Source organism: Lontra canadensis, unplaced genomic scaffold (assembly GCF_010015895.1).
Source record: "Lontra canadensis isolate GAN:19392208 unplaced genomic scaffold, GSC_riverotter_1.0 scaffold113, whole genome shotgun sequence".
NCBI classification, from domain to species: Eukaryota; Metazoa; Chordata; class Mammalia; order Carnivora; family Mustelidae; genus Lontra; species Lontra canadensis.
Window position 1 is genome coordinate 6,279,691 of NW_022631107.1, and position 21,378 is coordinate 6,301,068.

The following is a 21,378-nucleotide window of genomic DNA, read 5'->3' on the forward strand; positions in this document are numbered from 1 at the left end:
TGGGGACCATCTGTTGCCTATGGTGTCATGTCTGACAGGTGTAAGAGTCTGGCGGCCATCCTTAGTTTTCGGAACATCTTCTGCAAACTGATGGTTGATATTACAGGGTGATGGCCTCAGAATTCTCTGTTCTTCCTTGCCCACAGTTGAGGTGGCAAGGAGAGGACGATCCGGGATGGGGGCTGAATTTGCTGTTCCTGCTTTGTCTCCATGGAGAGATTTCAAGCTTCCATCAAGGGAGTATGTGGACTCTCTTGATTTAAAGAGCTGTATGGATTCAAGGACCCTAGTGGGAAGGCCCCAAATCACCCTCTTATTAAACCTTTTAATATGGTCTTCCAGCTTCTGTTCTGCACTAGGTTCAACAAAGGGAAGCTCCTGGAAGGAATTCAGGGAGTCGTCCTCAACCTCTGATGGTGGCAAACTTCTCAGAAAGAGGTGATGTCTGCTTCATAGTATACAATGAATTACGCACAGTCCCAGGCAACTGGCCCTCATTGATTTCCTCAGACTTTCTGCTTAAATGTATCTTCAGGGCATTTTCAAGTTGTCTCTCACTCATAGTCTCCACAGACACCATGGAGTTTTTCACTGATGGGCTCCTAAGTTCTTTCTCAGAATCATATCCCATTTCATTATCTGAAGAGCTAACTGGGTCACTCAACAGATAATCTTTTGGGCCATTCTCTGGGTTGTGTTCCTGATCCTTCTTCAGGTCATCATTTTCCTTCTCCAGATTTTTGTCCTTCTCCATATCATTGTTATCCTTCTCCAAGTCATCTTTGTACTTTCCCAAGTCACTGTACTCTAGCTGAAGCATTTCTGGGTCCTCCACATACACATTTTTAGAGACACTCAATTTGATCTCACTCTTATTAGAGTTCCCTGAGTGTCCACGATGGCCCTGAGACTCAGGTAGCTGTGGAAGAGTACTCGGACCACTCGTCAGTGCGAGAGACTCATAGATCCTGCAGGGCAGGCCCCCCCGGTGTTGATGAGCCTCCTTAGAAGGTGCCTCTCTAGTTTTTTCCGAATCTTGTCACTTAGAGGAAACTATGCATGACGGATAGAGAGAGCAGCATGGGCCTGGGAGGGACAGAGATTACACTTGGGCTTTCGTGGCCCAGGGTTTGGGAGAATGGTTAGGAGTTGAAGGACAATAATCCTTTGGGATCTTTGGACAACAGTGGGTAAACCCCACACATGTTCCTGCACCTTGTTCAACATGTTCCATTTTAGATGTTGCATTTCTGTTGACATGACTCTCATATTCTTTCTGAGGTCTGTGAAGACACACGCCACAGATCTTGATGTTGTGTAGAGAACCAGATGGCAGGACTGGGAGTGGGAATTGAAGGTGGGCCTGGGGCTGGACATGAGGGATGGGTTGGGGCTGGGTTTGAGGCAGGAGTTGAGGCGGGTTCTCAGGCAAGGATGGAGGAAGCGGATGGGGAACTACTGGGGATTCCTGCTCTGTGGAGACATTCGAGATGTTATCTGCGGCATCGGCAGCAGGGAAGAAGGACTCACTATGTGGAGTTTGGAGACCCCAGAAGAGCCGGATGGGGGTTTGCTGTAAACGGCCCTCCTCCAAGGGTGCAGGATATGGGCACTGCTGCTGCATATGCAGCTCCTTTGATCAGTCTTTGCTGCCCCAGAAAGGAAGGGAGGATGCCACATCATGCTTATCAGCAATTCTTTGCTTTGGAAAAGAACCCTCTGTTTCCTTCCTCCTGAGGAAGTAACACCTCTTCTGGACTTGTTTCTCTAGAAGTGCCAGGGCATCAGGGCTGAGAAGTGAGAGGTTCCCAGGCTCTACAAGGTTGGCTGCAGGGTCTCCCCTGGAAGAAGCCTCTGAAGAATGGAGGGCCAGAAACTCTTGATGGAAAGCACGTGGAGCCAGGGTTGAAGGGAAGAAGTCTTTGGCATGAGTTTGCCACCAAGGGAGGTGTAAAATTGACAAGCTGGAGGGGTTCAATGCCTGTGATTGTTGGGACATAAGTAGACAACCCACCAGAGCTCTCTGGGGGTGAGCTGTCTGGAACAGGCTTCCTTGAGATGGAAATCGGTTTAGATTGAGTCACAGTTAAATTGCAGTCTGGCCGTGGTGAAGCGGACCGGGTTGGTGGTGCGTGATGACGAGCGAAGGTCTCAGTGGGATTCACCATCTGGGACAGCTCCGGTAAGGGGCTGACATCTTGGGAAAGGGTAGGGTCCAGAGAGAAGATGGTATTTAGAGGCACTGTCTCTGTTTGGACACTACGGTCCACTGAATGGGCATGATGCGGTGGGACAGGAGGACAGGCAGGGGGCTAGGGTGGGAAATGGTCCATTGGGAATTTGGAATGCAAGGGAGGAAAGGGCTCTGTGGCAAGGAATCACCCGGTGGTGAGGGTGGAAAAAAGTCTGCTACAGGGATCACTGGGTTAGGTGAGATGATGGAGGCAGGTGGTGGGGAAGGCTTAGGTAGAGAATCTGATATTAGGTCTCCTAGAGGGATTGAGAAGTCAGGTGAGAGAGTGAACGATGAAGTCACAGGAGCTGTGGAAGCCAAGGGAGTGGAATCTTCCAGGGCCTGTAAGAACAGCAGCTGATTGATCTCAGCAGTTGTGCTATTACACACCTCACAGGAGGGGTCTGGACATAACAGCAGATGGAAGTGGATGGTATCATGATGCCGGCCGAGGGGGCTGCAGGAGACAGGAGGTACAAAACTGCAGCCAGGATCAGAACAAGGGGAGGAGGTCATGCAGGCCTGATAAGGGAGCAGCCACCTGATGCATGATGCCCCTTCACAGTGCCCACTTTTATAACTTCACAGAGTACTCAGTAGCCTTCACCCCCAATATCTGTTCCTATGGCAACCCCCTCCCATGGCATGACACACTGCAGTGAATTCTGAAATTGTATAAAATGTGCTCTAAGAGGCATCAGGACAGAAGGGGAAAGATTGATCACCTTCTTAAAACAGAGATCAGCTCTGGGTCTCCTCCACTTCTCTGGTGGCATCTGTTGTCTGGGAAACCAGGAGAATGAGTTATGTAGTGAAAGTAGAAAGACAGGTAATAATACAGGAGTCCTCTTATGGAACAGCCTTGGGATGTTGGGACTCTGAACGCCCTTAAAATCAATAGGTGAGGGCAAATGGCCAATGATGTGAAGCTGGTTAGTAATCTAGCTTCCTGTATAAAGTACTTTCATGTAAATTATCCATGTGATGATCAGACCACCTCTGTGAAGCAGAGAGGTCAGTGGTTATCTCAGGGAAGACTCCTGAGTATCTATGATGTCACAGAGCTTTCACAAAGTCAGGAGACAGAAGTTCTGACTCTTGTCATCTCACACGGCCACCTATTGGGCAGCACTCATTGTCCAGATCCATCACTGCTTCATGCTCAGTAATGGTCAGAGCAGGGATCTGAGAAGTGTTTTGCACTCTGGCTACATTTCCTGAGCCTCTCCTCTGAGGCCTCTGTTTTCTGAGGGGGAATGTACCTAGTGGCTCGCATCCTCAGAGATCATGGACTGGGCCCTCATGGAGAGGACAGCAAGGATCAGCCTTGGAGAGCTCAGGTGGAATAGGCAGAACCTTACCTTCCAGAGTCCCACCTTTCCTCCTCCTCTTGGCTCTGCCCTGACGCTAGAAGAAAAATAAGAATGAGGGAGGTTGGAACATATGTCTTAGTTTTCTCTCAGAAATGGAGACATTCTTTATCCAAGAATACTAGGACTTTATTAAATAGAACTTTGTGTTCCTGCTTTTTTCAGTTTTTTGCTTCTTTGAAAAACTCTGAGGAGTTTGTCTGGGAGGTCCACACTTGGTATTCTCAGTCAGAAGTCCTTTGTTCAATGAGGACATAGAAAATGAACCCTGACAGTCACATCTGTGCTCCCTTAGGTAGGACCCTGTATCCTAGGCCATAGCTCAGAACCCACTCTCTTCTCAGAGGCTCAGCACTATTCTTCTTATCAGCCCAGCATGAAGGAAGGCTTGATCGAGTGATGCTTAACCTGGGAAAGCGACTCATGATCAAGTGATGGGAAACTTTTTTCTTTTACACAGATCCCATTTTCTCAAAATAACCCAATCCACAACTATGGATTCCCTGTGTCTGAGATTTTACCCAAGACCCACCACCATACCCAGATAGATTGTGAGTTTCAGGTAGAAATCTTAGTCCTTCCTTAACCCTTAACCCTGCCAGGCCTCTTTTCCTAGAGGAATGAATGTCTGTTTTCTTAAGACTTCCTGTTTTAGGTGTTTCTCTGACTCTACCAAACTCATTTTAAAATTTGAGATTGGGGGTACCTGGATAGCTCAGTTGGTTAAATGTCTGCCATGGGCTCAGGTCAGGATTCCAGGGTCTTGGAATCTAGCCCCACATTGCATTCCCTGCTTAGCTCTCCCTGTGCCCACCCCCACACTTGCTTTCTCTTAAGTAAAATCTTAAAAGTAGATTAATTTGGGATTAGAAATGGAAACCGTAATAATCAATGTTGAGACACACACACACCCCACCCCCAAGGATTTCTTACCTTTTGGGTGGTTTTGGATTTCCAAGTTGAAATGGAATCCCCACCAGGTAGCACAGGAACAGAAGGAGCAATCCCAACCCACACAGGAAGGTGAAGTTGGGATCACTCCCTAAGCATGTTGAGCCAAAGCTCAGACATGGTTTAGTATCACTATTTAGAAATGAGAGAACATTCCAGTGTTTTAACTCCATTGTCTGAATCACAAGATAGCCTATACTGTGCACACGCTGAATATATATCCTCCCCAGGCTTACATCACAGAGCACTGTCACAAAGAGTTTCTGAGGGTGATGGAGGGGACAATTGAACAAGGTGTGTCCACAGCCCCTCCTCCACCCACTAGCTCAGAAGACCCCTCCACCCCACCTAGGTCCCTCAGGTTTTCCATCCTATTCTCCTACTCCTTTACATCATTTATGAAATTTATGAAATTTTCTGTTTGTTCCATATATAATCCATATATTACCTGGGTCCCCCTTTAATGTGTGAGAACTTGACTTGGGTCTTACTAGTTCCATGCCTTGAACGTGTGCACGCCAACTGGAATTTTTGCTTGTACCTGGCATTTACACTCAGGATCATATAGGTCCTCAGATCCAGCTTTCATATACAATGTCTTTTCCTGGGACACCTGGGTGGCTCAGTCAGTTAAGTAACCACCCTCAGCTCAGGTCATGATCTCAGGGTCCTGGGATCAAGCTCTTTTCAGAACGATTTGATAGCTATCTAGCTGAATTCCTGCAATCAGACAAAACTAAGATCTCTTACTCTATTGCCATCTTGGACTGTAATCTCAATGCCTATTTCTTAATCCCCTCTCATAGATGGGCAACCTGAAGGACAGAGAAAGTAATATATATTCAGTGGGCTAGCATGAAAGTGGGAGCCAGGGATAGAGAGCCCCCTTATACTGTGAGGAAGTATTTGGATGTAAATGACAGCAAATATAACTTAACTGACTTAAAATGGAGATGTAGGGAAAAAAGGTAGAAAAACCTGAAAACAAAACAATCTATTTCATACCACACAAAGTGTGGTCCTTGGCCTAGTCATTGGCATCACCCAAGAACTGTTCTAGAGTACAGAATCTCAGACATCCCGCTGATCTGTTGTATGGACGGTATTGGTGCATGGATCCTTTTCATCTGCCAATGTGCCCATCCTTTAGCTGCCACAAGTGCTTGCTGCTCACAACTCACAGCTGGCCCTTTATCTAGAGAGTTACCCCTGGCCAAACAGGAGCTTCCTCACTTGGAAAGCTACACAGTACCCACCCAACAAACTTCAGTTAACAATTGACTGGTACCAAGGGATGAAAGCCTGGTTCCTCATCTTAGGGTGAAATTACTTAGTGCAGGGTGTGTTCCAAAACTTCCTCCTGGATTCAGACTAAAGCTCATCTTTGATTGAGACCATATTCATGATTAGCTTTTATGGCCTGCTCTGTCAGGCACTGTTCACTCCTTTTCTCCTGAGAATACTCCTCTAGTGACTTGAATAAGAACCCCCATCTCAATGCTCCACTTTTAAGAAACTCTACCTCAGTTGGTTTGTCCTAGAAATAGATCCGAGAAGCAGATGCTAAGGATAGAATTTTGTAGTTAGATCTAATTTGCCAGCTGGATCACGAGTGGTAGGGGATGTCCTGATAGTCTTCGGGACGCTGTAACAGGCAACTAGTAAGACTTTCACTTCAGGGGAATGGGATGAGATGCAGGTGGAGGGGATGTACTAACTGGTACAATTTCTTAGGCACTGGAGAGATATGGGGAAGTAGCAACTCTAAAGACTGTGAAATTGAGTGGCTGTTGCTAAGTACCACTGACTTAGTGAAGAAAGAAAATGACAGGTTCAGACCTCTTAATAATTCAAAGTAAAGTGTGTGTGTCAGAGGCCTCCTTGGTAGCTTTTGAAAAGATTCTCATCACCCGGAGCCAGCGGGTGGAAACAGCTGTAGACAGAAAACTTAAGTGTGATACTGGCAGAGCTTTGAGGAATTCTTGGCCTCAGCAAATCTCCCATGACATTACAGGACCTAGAGAGAGAAAGAGTGGAACTCTGAGATTTGAGATGAGGATCTGTAGGTAGATCAACTTATGATCTTGTATCCTTAATTTCTCTGAGTCTACCAAGCCAGAAGAAGTGGCCTACTTCTTTTGGAGGAGAGATCAGTCACCTCGTTTAAGACTGCAGAGGCCTCCAATGAGATAGGTGCCAGACAAAACAATGAATAACCTCTTTAGAATCTGCCCTCTCATCTCCACCCATACACCAGGACCTTTAATATAATCAAATCTCAGCAGAGCTAGCTTGGAGAAGTGCTGGACCTGTGAGGGAAGAGGAGGGATTATACATCAAAGTTGCTATAGGACATGGGTAGAATACACTGGCAGGAACCAGGAAAATGTGTCTGGGATTGAATCCTGAAGGTGCTAGATCAAGAAGGTGGGGTATAAAGCTAGATGAGGGAGGATTTACAATATAAGAAAATGTTCTAATGATATAAGATTTAACTACCTGGCAAGAACCCCAAGTGATGCTTCTAAAAGACTTAGGAAAAAAAGAAAACAATAGCTGGCATTAAATTAGAGAGGCCATGGAACTTTGTGAGAAATAGGGTTATAGAGCTGAGGCTGCTAGAATGGATCAATCATATACAACTGGAAAACCTACCAGCTGGTCGTTTTCCTTAAGAGGCCTGGAGAGCACTCCATTTATTAAAGTAATAAGGAATGAACTGGGGAGGAACACATCAACATCACTGCAATGCACAGTAATGCCTGTCTTCTGTGGATTGAATTAGTAACTATTATAGAGCTGAGTTCCCTAGAAGCAATGGGGATGATAGGATCTTGGAATAGCATGGTTAGCAAAGTATGAATGGCAGCCAAGAGGGGTCTGACTTAAAATGGTCTTTAGAAATAACTTGGAGTACATGGTATTCCTAGAGGCAAGATCAACAAGCAGCCAACTGCCCATGGTACTATCAAATCAATCAATCTATCTATCTATCTATCTATCATCTTCCTCCAAAAAATCAGGAGTAGATGGGTAGTGCAAAAAAGTGTTGTAAGTTGGAAAGCAACGACAGATCCCCAAGGAAATCCTTCCGTATAATAGGAAGGAAAGAAGAAAGAAGAAAGAAGGGATGGGTGTTCACGTTTTGATTTTGTTATTCTTTTGAAGTTTTTTAATGATGAAAAGTTCTGGTGACTTTTAATTCCCCTGTTGTGGTCCAGCACACATGCTCAACGAGTGAGGAGAGTGGAGAAATTGTAGAAAAGTGAAATTGTTTTGAGCGCTTAGGCAAGAGAATTGACTAAAGAACAATCATATGAAGTCGGCTAAGACAGGGAGCTTTGTTTCCTTCACTGATGTGCCCTTAATGCTTCAAAGAATGCCTAGTACACACTAAACGCTGAAGGAACTAATGGACTGTTTTTAGGGATTTTTGAAGCTAACCATTATTATAGAACATTTATGGTGGCATCAACATAATTACTTGTGTTGATTTTATCCTAGATGAATCACCCCTTTATTGGAATATGAGTCTTAAAAAGACACACTCACTTGTCCCCAGCATGACAGATGAAAGGCAAATGAAAAGATGTCAAAAGGAGAGCTCGTTAGGTTTGGAATTAAGTGACGAACAATGAAGTTTTCCTTGGAGAGGGAGGAAATGAGACAAACCACTCTCCGATGGACAGGGAGATGTATAAAGTGTCTTGAAGTTCCTGACTAAGTTGAAGAATTGGCATACTGAGGGCATAAGCTGAAAGGGTGAACTCAGGTGGAATGTCAGACTGTTCAGATGGCAGAGTGTTCCTGGTGATAAGTTCTAGGGTATGGCCATAACTAAACTGGAGTGGAAGATAAGGGCTCAAGGATGAGAAGGGGAGAACAGTGAGAGACCAGATTATTGGATGGTCTATCCACATGGATGTTGGAGACTCTGACTGATTCCCCCTACTTCAAGTTCCTCTCCTGGGCCCCATCCCACCTCTTTCTTATCCCTAAGTCTCCTCAGAATCAGTGTTTCCTGCAACTCCAAGCTTTAGTCATGGCATAACTCTGGACAAGAAAGCAGAAATGGGGCAGAGAGAAAGAGGTCTGGAGTAGACACCTGTTTTTGTTTAGATACCTAGAGTTCACTCACCTTCTGGAAACAGTTCCTTTATTCACGTCTAGAGAACTAACCCCATTCTCAGTCTCAGTCTATGGGCAGGTGGAGTTGTATTTCCCTAACTCTCCTATTTTAAGAATGCATCTATAACTCTGGCTTGGCCAAAAGATGATTTTATGCTTTTGACAACAGTGATTGGTCAGGGATGGGCAAAACTCAGCCAAAAGTGGAGCCAATAAGCCACCTTGGGATTTTCTGCAGGGACTACTGAGAGACACAACTATTTTTAGCTTCACTTAAAACTTGGAAGATAGACTTAAAGCTACAAAATTGTCAAACAAAGGGGAGGAGTCAAGATGGGGGAGGAGTAGCAGACAGAGATGACATCAGGTCGCAGGAATTCAACTAGACAGTTATCAAACCATTCCAAACACCTACAAACCCAACAGGAGATTGAAGAGAAGAAGAGCAGCAATTCTAGAAACAAAAATAGACCACTCTCTGACAGGTAGGACGTGGGGAGAGGTGAATCTGAAGCAACGGGAAGATAGACTATGGGGGAAGGGGCCAGCTCCCAGCAAGCGGTGGAGAAATGGAGCACAAAATTTGAACTTTTAAAAGTCTGCTCCACTGAGGGGCATCACTCCAGAAGCTAAGCAGGGGTAGAGCCCTCACAGGGACAGAGTGGTCTCAGGTCCCTCAGGGTCACGGAAGGATTGCGGGTGTCTGACTGTGGCAGAGCTCACAGGTATCGGAGCAGAAAACCTGGCTATAGAGACAGAGCTGAGGAGTGAGCTCTCAGCCCAGGGTTACCTTAAACTGTGATCTGTGGCACAGACAGGCCAGTGCTCTTTGAGCAGGGATCCCACAAGTGGCAGATCAGGGGAGACTAATCTTCATCCGCCGGAAGAGCAGAGCAGCAGGATCTGTTGGGCTTGAAGACTCTAAATGGTGCTGCGTGCCAGAGACAGAAACACTTGGTCACAGGCCAGGAGAGCTTGGATCACGGCCAGAGACCAGGGAGACAGGAGTGATTGAGCACTTTTCTCCAAGGGCACACTGAGGAGTGCAGCCCTGAGCTCTCGGCTCCTCTGGGCTGGAGACTGGGAGGCCACCGTTTTTATTCCTGTCCTTCAGGGCTCTACAGAAAGCATTCAGGGAACAAAAGCTCCCTAGAGTGAACCTGAGCAGATTACTTATCCCAGCCCCTGGCAAGGGCAGTGCAATTTGCCTCAGGCAAAAATTTGAGAATCACTGCAACTGGCCCCTCTTCCAAAGATCAGCAAGAACACCAGTCCACACCAAGCTCACTGATCAAGGAGAACAGTGGAATTCCAGAAGAGGGGAAAGCAAAGCGTGGAATTCATGGCTTTCTCCCCATGATTCTTTAGTCTTGCAAAGTTAATTAAATTTTCATAATTTTATTTTTTTCTTACTCTAATTATTTTTGAACTTTTTGTCTTTCCTCTCTTAATGTTTTTTAACTAGTTTATCGTAACACCTTTCTAAAAAAATCTTTTTAAACCTTCATTATTATAGTCATATTTTATCCTTCATTGTATATAACTTTATTTTTTGTATACATATCAGGCTTTTTCTTCTAAAAAATTTTGGGATACAATTTCTTCTATTATAAAAATTTACCCTAAATCTAGCACAGGGCTTTGTTCTAGTCTGCAGCCTGAGAAAATTCTCTCCACTTCTTTTTCTTTCTTTTTCCAACCAACTTCTCTTATCAATTCCTTTTTTAGAATTTTTTAAAAATTTTCACCTTTACAGTCATATTCCATCCCGTCTTCATGTTTACCCTTATTTTTTGTATATAGATAAGTTTTTCTTTCTTTAAAATTCTGGGAGGTAGTTTCTTCTAAGAGACCAAAATACACCGAGAATCAAGTGGGTGGTTCTGTTCTATTCACCAGTCTAATATAAATATCTATATATATATATAGATATATATTTTTTAATTAAAAAAAAACAATTTTAAACTTCTTTTAACCCCCTTTCTTCTCCCCCTGATTTAGGGTCTCTTCCGATTTGGTTAGCATATATTTTTCTGGGGTCTTTGGAACCCTTTTGGTATTTTATTCTCTCCTTCATATATTCTTATCTGGATAAAATGATAAGACAGAAAAACTCACCACAAAAAAAAAGGACAAGAGTCAGTACCAAAGGCTAGGGACCTAATCAATACAGACATTGGTAATATGTCAGATCTAGAGTTCAAAATGACAACTCTCAAGGTGCTAGCTGGGCTCAAAAAAGGCATGGAAGATATTAGAGAAATGCTATCTGGAGAAATGAAAGTCCTTTCTGGAGAAATAAAAGAACTAAAATCTAATCAAGTTGAAATCAAAAAAGCTATTAATGAGGTTCAACAAAAAATGGAGGCTCTTACTGCTAGAATAAATGAGGCAGAAGAGAGAATTAGTGATATAGAAGACCAAATGATGGAGAATAAAGAAGCTGAGCAAAAGAGAGCCAAACAACTACTGGACCACGAGGGTAAAATTCAATGGCAAAAATGAACTATTGGGACTTCATCAAGATCAAAAGCTTTTGCAGAGAAAAGGAAACAGTTAACAAAACCAAAAGACAATTGACAGAATGGGAGAAGACCTTTGCAAACGACATATCAGATAAAGGGCTAGTATCCAAAATCTATAAAGAACTTATCCAACTGAACACCCAAAGAACAAAGAATCCAATCAAGAAATGGGCAGAGGACATGAACAGACATTTCTGCAAAGAAGACATCCAGATAGCCAAGAGGCACATGAAAACATGCTCCACATCACTCGGCATCAGGGAAGTATAAATCAAAACCACAATGAGATACCACCTCACACCAGTCAGAATGGCTAAAATTAACAAGTCAGGAAATGGCAGATGCTGGTGAGGATGCAGAGAAAGGGAAACCCTCCTACACTCTTGGGAATGCAAGCTCATGCAGCCACTCTGGAAAACAGCATGGAAGTTCCTCAAAAAGTTGAAAAAAAAGCTACCCTGTGACCCAGGAATCATACTACTACATATTTACCCTAAAGATACAAATGTAGTGATCCAATGGGGCATGTGCACCTGAATGTTTATAACAGCAATGTCCACAATAGCCAAACTATGGAAAGAACCTAGATGTCCATCAACAGATGAAGGGATAAAGAAGTATATATATACACAATGGAATACTATGCAGCCATCAAGAGAAATGAAATCTTGCCATTTGCAATGATCTGGATGGAACTAGAGGGTATTGTGCTGAGGTAAATAAGTCAATCAGAGAAAGACAATTATTATATGATCTCCCTGATATGAGGGACTTGAGAGGCAATGTAGGGGGCTTGAGGGGTAAGAAAGGAAAAAATGAAACAAGATGGGATGGGGAGGGAGATAAACCATAAGACACTTAATCTCACAAAACAAATTGAGGGTTGCTGGGGGGAGGTGGGTAGGGAGAGGGTGGTTGCTTATGGATATTGGGGAGGGTATGTGCTATGGTGAGTGCTGAAAAGTGTGTAAGCCTGATGATTCACAGACCTGTACCCCTGGGACTAATAATACAGTCTATATTAAGGAACATAAATCAATCAATCAATCAATCAATCAAAAAAGAAGAGGAAGAAGAAGAAGAAGAAGGGGAAAGAAAAAAGGAAAGAAAAATTTTTAAAACTTGTCTGACAGAAAGTCCATCCAGAATGCCAAGAAATGGATAGAAAGTGAATCTTGAAGGCATCGATTGAGCCCCAGCATGAACCCTCATACCTTAATCCAACCTTGTTCCCGGACATTTTCAGGTACCTAAGTCAACAGATTCTCCCTATATCCCTTTTACTTTTCTTTTTTTTTTTTTTTACTTTTACTTTTCTTTCCTTCATTTTTCATTTTCATTGGTTTATAGGCTTACTATTTTTTTCTGGCACCAGATTACTTTCCTTTCTCGCTTACTAGTTACACCATGAATTTTTAAATAATTATATTTTTCTTATTGTGTCTAAGAGTTTACAGTAGCAGTGTTGTTATATTGGATTAGACCACATCTTTCCAAAACTGAAGTCCTTAAGTATTTTTTAACTCAAATCTCCAAACAGACTTTAATTTTCTACCATGTGCAAAGGAGAATAAGCTTCAGAAAATATAGGGAAGATAGATCTATGGCTATGTTTTCCATCTCTTAGTATAATACAGATAAAGAAACAGGAGGCATACACACTCCCCACCTCCTCTCCCTCATAGAATGTATCTGAATTAAGGGTGGCAGTGAGGGCAGAACAGGATTATTCAGAACTGTCAACTAAAAAGGGAAAATGTTTTATTCTATACTGACAATCCAAAGCCCAAAGATGGAGACCAAACCTATTTAGTCATTTATTCATTTATAAGCAAGTTGGTAGATGGATCAAGGGTTCTGGCACTAGACAAACTGCCAAAAGTGGGAATGGGTTCCCTGGGCTAGAGGCTTGCACAGAGGCAGGGGCTGGCATGAGTAGGCAGTTACTACAAAAGTAAATTGTTACTGGTGGTGACAGGAGTAAACCAAATGAGAATCCATTAGAAACAAAGAAGCCCCAAATATCAGGGATCCCAAATATTAACGTATCACCTAATCTCTAAAATGGAAATAATAGTCATACCTGCCTTCTTAAAGCTGTGGTCAGTGATGATATGAAAAATATTAGTAACCAGTAGAGCACAGCAAAGACAAAAAATCAGTCCAGCCACACCACCACCTGCAGGTGACCATCCCAGTTGTAGTATGTATAAGCAAAGCATTGCCCATTGTGCCATATAAGATAGAATACTCAATAACTATAAATTGTTATTATTAGCCAATTTTGAAAACAGAGATTAAATTTGGAATCACATCTTTATGTGCAGTTAGATGAGAGCAAATAAAAGCAAACTAGAAACGGGGAAGAATGAGGCTCTACATGAGGTTTTTCACACATATGACTAATGTTCTCAGCTAACTTCTATTAACTGGTAGGTACATGTAACAAAGGGGTTATACTGGGCAAGAGAACTAAAATTAGGTCAACGATGCCCAGAAAATATACCTGACTTGCCCGATGTCACATAGTAATTCTGAGACACAGCCAGAAACATTTGGGTTTCCTAATTCTTGTTCTACCATGTCAGAACACCTCCAAAACATAATGATAATTTATATTTATATGGATTTTTATTTGAGAGCTTCCAAAACATTTTGACGTGTATTATCTCATTTTCAGTGATAATCATTGAATAAACAAATAGATGCATTAGCCTTCAGTAAAATAAATAAATAAATAAATAAATAAATAGAGAAATACAATTAGATTTTGAATCCAATTTAGGATAATCTAAATTTAAAGAATGTGTTGTTCTAATGCCACAATTCAAGAACTGGCCAAGTTCACTATATATCAATGCAAATATGTTAGAGGCGTGACAATAGTTGCCATGGGAATCTCCATATGATGGATGGATGGATAGACTGAATTTTTGTTTTGAGCTTCTGAAAACAAAAATACAACACAAAGCAAAAATTGCTTGAAATCACATCTCACTAAAGAATCTTTCCTTAGTAATATGCAAAACACAACAAAAGAACCTTATATAATTATGGATTTGTCCATTAAAACTCTAACTTTGCTTTCTCCTTCTAGGAAATGGAAAAAGTAGAAAATATGGTAGTTAAAGGCGTAGACTCTGGAACCTAGAATCCTGGCTCTATCCCCTTCTAGCTGTGAGTGGTCAAGAAAGTTGCTTGACCTCACTATGCATCTGTTCTATTTATAAAATGGAGATACAACAGAACCTATTTCATAAAGTTGTTGTGAAATTGAATGAGTTGGTACATGTAAGTTCCTACAAAGGTGCTTACCACAGAGTATATTCTCAATAAGTGCTGGGTTTATTATTGTACTCCTCACTGTCACTTCTCTACATGACTTTTTTTTTTAAGATTTATTTATTTATTTTAGAGGTGAAGAGGGACAGAAGGAGAGAGTGCTCAAGCAGACTCCCCACTGAGCATGGAACCAGAGGCAGGGTTCGATCTCATGATCCATGAGATCATGACCTAAGCAAAACCAAGAGTCAGATGCTTAACCGACTGAGCCTCCCAGGCACCACTCCACATGACTTTTAAAAGGACTTTTTAAAGTTTTTGTTTTGTTTTAAATGTTGGGGCTGTAACAAGGGCTTTTTAGATTGGGTGCTATAGTTAGGTATATACTCATCAGCAGGTAACAAAATAAAACATGACCAGTATTGACCTGAAAAAAAAAATAGAGGATTCTTTTTATCAAATAAGAAGAAACACAAAGTTGGGTGACTGCTGGCACTGATTCATTGGTTCACTGATGTCAGGGTCTCTATCTGTCCATGTCTTGATCTCTACGTGGAGCTACTTCAGCTCCAGACATTCAAGGTAGGGAGAAAGTAGAAAGTAGAAGAGTGACACCAGCGACATCTTCCCCCTTTATTATGAAAACAGAAACATTCACAGAAGTGCCCAACAGTCCTCCTTTCATGTCTCATTGGCCAGAACTCTGCCACTTCCCTTATCCTGGCCAGAACCTCACCACCAGCCACCCCCTGCCCCCACCAAGCTACAAAAAAGGCTAAAGAAGCTATTATTTAACCAGGCATTCTGCCATCCTATTCAAAATTGATAATCTGCTGGCAAGAAAGAGGAGGAATGGATAGTGTTTGCCACAGGTGCATGGGGGATCTTGCCGCATCTTAATAAAAGAATTCATTAGGTAATGCTCTCTGAACACTTTGGGGATAAAATGAACTGTGTAATATCTAGATAGTTTTAGCTGCCAGTTATAGCACATATTTTGCCTTCTCTTCCTTTCTGAATTTATTCACTCTGTTGGGACTCTCATTATGCCTATAATCAAAATTTAGGAATTACTGTATGTGGGTTAATTTCCATTGCCATGGAAAGCAATCACCTCGAGGTTGCTGTGGTACCTCTGCAGGTGTATGTAAAGGTATCAGTAACAAAAATCTAAAATACACACAGACTCCCATTGCTTTGCTCCAGAGTCCACACCTACTCTGTCTCTGCAATGTACATCATCAAAAGAGTGCAGGTGCTCAGCCTGATTGAAACGAGCCCTCTTCCCTCCAGACTACCACAATTCTCATTCATGGGAGTTATACAGCGGATGTGATGAAAGAGACCTCTCCCTAATTATGGAGATTTGTCGTTGGTGTTGGAGGTTTTTTTTTTTTTTTGCATTATTTACACTATTCTGTCTGGCGGTAATATTTCTGTCTGCCGGTGACAATTACATCGCTCTTGACTGGCGCAGATCAGCAGTTTGTGATAGCTCTGAAAAGCCAGCGTCCAGCACATGTCACTGGCAGACATATTAATGTTGGTGATGAGGAGTGCATGTGATGTCACACGATTAGATGGTGCTAAGATAAAGGACCATCTTGAAGTCCATGAATAACCAAGAATCAGTGAGGTGACAACCATCAATTATTTATTGTCCTTGTCCAGTATATTATTAACAGCTCCAGGAAAGCACACAGTCTTCTTGCTTTCTCCCTCATGTTAATGCTTGGCTCCTCAGTTTATGGGGAGTTATATCCTAAGGGAGACATTTTGCTGTCAGCTACCATTAGACAATCCAGAGGGAAAAAAGTGAAATTACCTCAAGGCATACTACATTCCACTTTTCTTGGTTACCAGAAAAGATGCATTGCTCTCCCTTCTCCACTAGTGATTCTTCTTATCACCTTCACATGCAGAGCCTCCTCTTTACTTTTTTTCCCTCAAGTCCAGGGGACTGCTGATTTCACAACAGTTCACACTTTGATGAGAGATAGTGATGTTCTATGATTAAATCTCATGCATATACCTGTAAGTTCAACCCTTGTTTCCTAGGGATATGGTTATAGGTTTTTATACTCATTCACTGCTGAGTCAGGAAGAGACTATTTTATAGCTTAGTTTATATGAAGCATAGAAAAGTTATAAATAGGTACTCCTTAGATTCCTTTCAGTTGTAAGTAAAAGCCAATCTGTCTCAAAGTGATTTTAAACAATAAGAAAATTATTTCGCCTATGCAGATACACAGTAATGTCAAATATACAGTCTTTTCACTTGTCTGTACCACTAGCTGTGGCATTGGTTCCCCTGTCAGTTACATAGTGTTCCAAAATCAAACAAGGCTCTGTTCTTTCTCATTTCTATCCAGTAAGCAAGAAAGAGAGAACCTCTCCTCAACAAGCAGAAAAAGGACTTGCCTCCAGGCTGAGGTCACTGGGGTCATGTGCTCATAACAAATAGTCCCCAGGGAAATATCATAACCTAATGGATTAAGCTTGGTTTACAGGGCCAATCCATAGCAAAGAGTATAGGGAATATATTGACTGGTTTAAACTCATCTGGAGCTGGAGATGACATTGGTCACCCCTGAATGACAAGAGCTATTAGGGGGTGAACACTTTAACAAAATCTGAGTTATGTGAAAGAGGAAGGAACTGATCAACCAACAGCACACAGTAGGGGAGATAAATTACCAACACGTGATGTTATTAAAATGAGACAAAGAGGCAGAAATTGAATCCACACTGGAAGAGAAGATCTGAGGCCTCTAATGGTGTGCTAAAGAGCGTTGACTCTCTCATCCAATAGCAGGAAGCCACTGAAGTATAGAGAAGCAGCCCAGCCTGTTGGCCCTTCTGGTAGCCTACTCTGAAAGTTGTGTGGATGATGGAGTATAAGGGAGAATTGTGTGCAGAATTTTAAAGGATACACACTGTGAGGAAAACAGGATGTAATATTTATTGAATAGCCACAAGATGTGAGATGCTATCCTACTCCCACATAATAATATTTTCACCCTTATAATAATTCTGAGATAGTTTTTAATAGGTTTCTAACAGAAGGAAACTGAGGTTTTTAAGGAGAAAACAGAAGAATGAGCACAGCTTTCTCAGGATTGCGGATCTAGTAAATGTGGTCACTAAATTGAGTATTCAGTGGCAGTTATGAAAGCTGGATCCAATTCAGAAGCACAAAAGTGAAATCAGGATTTGAAATATGGTGTCTGGGATTCTTAGTTCATTTTAACATTCTTCAATACAACATGTACTTTTAAACATAATAATAATAATAATAATAATAATAATTATGACACATGGGGGTCACAAAGTATTTTCACATTTGCATCTTCATTATAACTAACTTAACTCATTGATGCTCTAGCCTACTTTATTTATAGAAAGAATAATATAGTAATAATAACAACAACAACAGCACATGCCATGAGCCAGCATGTATGCTAAGATCCTTATATGCATTTATCTCCTGTTGATACCTACCATCAACGATATCAGGTAGATATTATTCTTATCCCTCTGTTTATAGATAGATATACTCAACTGGAGAGGTTCAGTAACTAGTTTGCCAAAGATCATTCCAGACATCCACTGTTTAGGTGAAATAAAAACCTTATCAATATGACTTCAAAACTCAGACCCTTAACAATTTCACTTTGCAGCTTCCTGATTCCAGGCATTTTTTTTTTTTTTTGAGAATCTACTGTGGTTCAACCCCCAGTTGCTTGTAGTTATAAAGGATGTATAATTTCTAACTACTCTTGCCTGCAAGATATGAGTACCATGTGGAAATAATTTTTAAGGGGGAGACAAGATGGCGGAGAACTAGGAGGAGGTGCCGTTTCAACCTGTACCCTAAAGTGAAATGGCACTAAACAGAGTATAATACAGTAAGGACAATGTAGTGCAGGTTACATAGCTTTAGGAGTTCAAAGGATGAAATCAAAATGGTCTGAAGTAGGTCAAATTTTAGGGATACAAGTCTTGAACTCACTCTTTGAAGAATGGTTAGGATTTCTTTAGATAAGTAAAGAAAGGGTAGGGGGAGGCATTATGTCATGAAAGGAAAGCATTAAGGGAGACAAAGTTTTGTACTGTGAGGATAATTTCCCTAAAAAACTGGTAGAGGGAGGAGTCAAGATGGCGGAGAAGTAGCAGGCTGAGACTACTTCAGGTTGCGGGAGATCAGCTAGATCTAGCTTATCTAAAGATTGCAAACACCTACAAATCCAACGGGAGATCGAAGAGAAGAAGAACAGCAATTCTAGAAACAGAAAATCAACCACTTTCTGAAAGGTAGGACTGGCAGAGAGGTGAATCCAAAGCGACGGGAAGATAGACCGCGGGGGGAGGGGCCAGCTCCCGGCAAGCGGCGGAGCAACGGAGCACAAAATCAGGACTTTTAAAAGTCTGTTCCGCTGAGGGACATCGCTCCAGAGACTTAACCGGGGTGAAGCCCACGCGGGGCCAGTGTGGCCTCAGGTCCCGCAGGGTCACAGAAGGATCGGGGTGTCTGAGTGTCGCAGAGCTTGCAGGTATTAGAACGGGGAAGCCGGCTACAGAGACGGAGCCGAGGAGTGAGCTCACAGCTCGGGCTTACCTTGAACTGGTCTCAGGCTCGGTGAGCTCGGAGCGTGGCCTGAGGCCAGGCAGACGGGAGTAATTGGGCGCTGTTCTCTGAGGGCGCACTGAGGAGTGGGGCCCCGAGCTCTCGGCTCCTCCGGGCCGGAGACTGGGAGACCGCCATCTACATTCTCGTCCTCCGGAACTCTACGGAAAGCGCTCAGGGAACAAAAGCTCCCGAAAGCAAACCCGAGCGGATTACTCAGCCCGGCCCCTGGTAAGGGCGGTGCAACTCCGCCTGGGGCAAAGACACTTGAGAATCACTACAATAGGCCCCTCCCCCAGAAGATCAACAAGAAACCCAGCCAGGACCAAGTTCACTTACGAGGAGTGCAGTTTCAATACCAAGGAGAGCCACGGAATTCCAGAGGAGGAGAAAGCAAAGCACGGAACTCATGGCTTTCTCCCCATGATTCTTTAGCCTTGCAGTTAATTTAATTTTTTTTCTTTTTCAATTTTTTTTCTCTTCTTCTGCTAAATTTTTTTAACTTTTACCCTTTTCTTTTTTAACGTTTTTTAACTACTTTATCTAATATATATATATATATTTTTCCTTTTTATATTTTTTCATTATTGGTTTTTTTTATTTGTTTCTTTTTACTTTATTTTTTCTTTCTGAACCTCTTTTTATCGCCCCCCCCTCACGATTTGGGATCTCTTCTGATATGGCTAAAGCATATTTTGTTGGGGTTGTTGCCACCCTTTTAGTATTTTACTTGTTCCTTCATATACTCTTATCTGGACAAAATGACAAGGCGGAAAAATTCACCAGAAAAAAAAGAACAAGAGGCAGTACCAAAGGCTAGGGACCTAATCAATACAGACATTGGTAATATGTCAGATCTAGAGTTCAGAATGACGATTGTCAAGGTTCTAGCCGGGCTCGAAAAAGGCATGGAAGATATTAGAGAAACACTCTCGGGAGATATAAAAGCCCTTTCTGGAGAAATAAAAGAACTAAAACCTAATCAAGTTGAAATAAAAAGAGCTATTAATGAGGTGCAATCAAAAATGGAGGCTCTCACTGCTAGGATAAATGAGGCAGAAGAAAGAATTAGCGATATAGAAGACCAAATGACAGAGAATAAAGAAGCTGAGCAAAAGAGGGAAAAACAACTACTGGACCACGAGGGCAGAATTCGAGAGATAAGTGACACCATAAGACGAAACAACATTAGAATAATTGGGATTCCAGAAGAAGAAGAAAGAGAGAGGGGAGCAGAAGGTATATTGGAGAGAATTATTGGAGAGAATTTCCCCAATATGGCAAAGGGAACAAGCATCAAAATCCAGGAGGTTCAGAGAACCCCCCTCAAAATCAATAAGAATAGGTCCACACCCCGTCACCTAATAGTAAAATTTACAAGTCTTAGTGACAAAGAGAAAATCCTGAAAGCAGCCTGGGAAAAGAAGTCTGTAACATACAATGGTAAAAATATTAGATTGGCAGCAGACTTATGCACAGCGACCTGGCAGGCCAGAAAGAGCTGGCATGATATATTCAGAGTACTAAACGAGAAAAACATGCAGCCAAGAATACTATATCCAGCTAGGCTATCATTGAAAATAGAAGGAGAGATTAAAAGCTTCCAGGACAAACAAAAACTGAAAGAATTTGCAAACACCAAGCCAGCTCTACAGGAAATATTGAAAGGGGTCCTCTAAGCAAACAGAGACCCTAAAAGTAGTAGATCAGAAAGGAACAGAAACAATACACAATAACAGTCACCTTACAGGCAATACAATGGCACTAAATTCATATCTCTCAATAGTTACCCTGAATGTTAATGGGCTAAATGCCCCAATCAAAAGACACAGGGTATCAGAATGGATTAAAAAAACAAAACCCATCTATATGTTGCCTACAAGAAACTCATTTTAAACCCGAAGACACCTTCAGATTTAAAGTGAGAGGGTGGAAAAGAATTTACCATGCTAATGGACATCAGAAGAAAGCAGGAGTGGCCATCCTTATATCAGATCAATTAGATTTTAAACCAAAGACTATAATAAGAGATGAAGAAGGACACTATATCATACTCAAAGGATCTGTCCAACAAGAAGGTCTAACAATTTTAAATATCTATGCCCCTAATGTGGGAGCAGCCAACTATATAAACCAATTAATAACAAAAGCAAAAAAACACATCGACAATGATACAATAATAGTAGGGGACTTTAACACTCCCCTCACTGAAATGGACAGATCATCCAAGCAAAAGATCAACAAGGAAATAAAGGCCTTAAA

General features: G+C 42.0%; 1 pseudogene; it reads right to left on the reverse strand.

Annotated features, from left to right (window-relative positions):
- Window positions 1–403: 403 nt before the first annotated feature.
- LOC116856862 overlaps window positions 404–21,378 on the reverse strand; it is a 43,615-nt pseudogene continuing 22,640 nt past the window's right edge.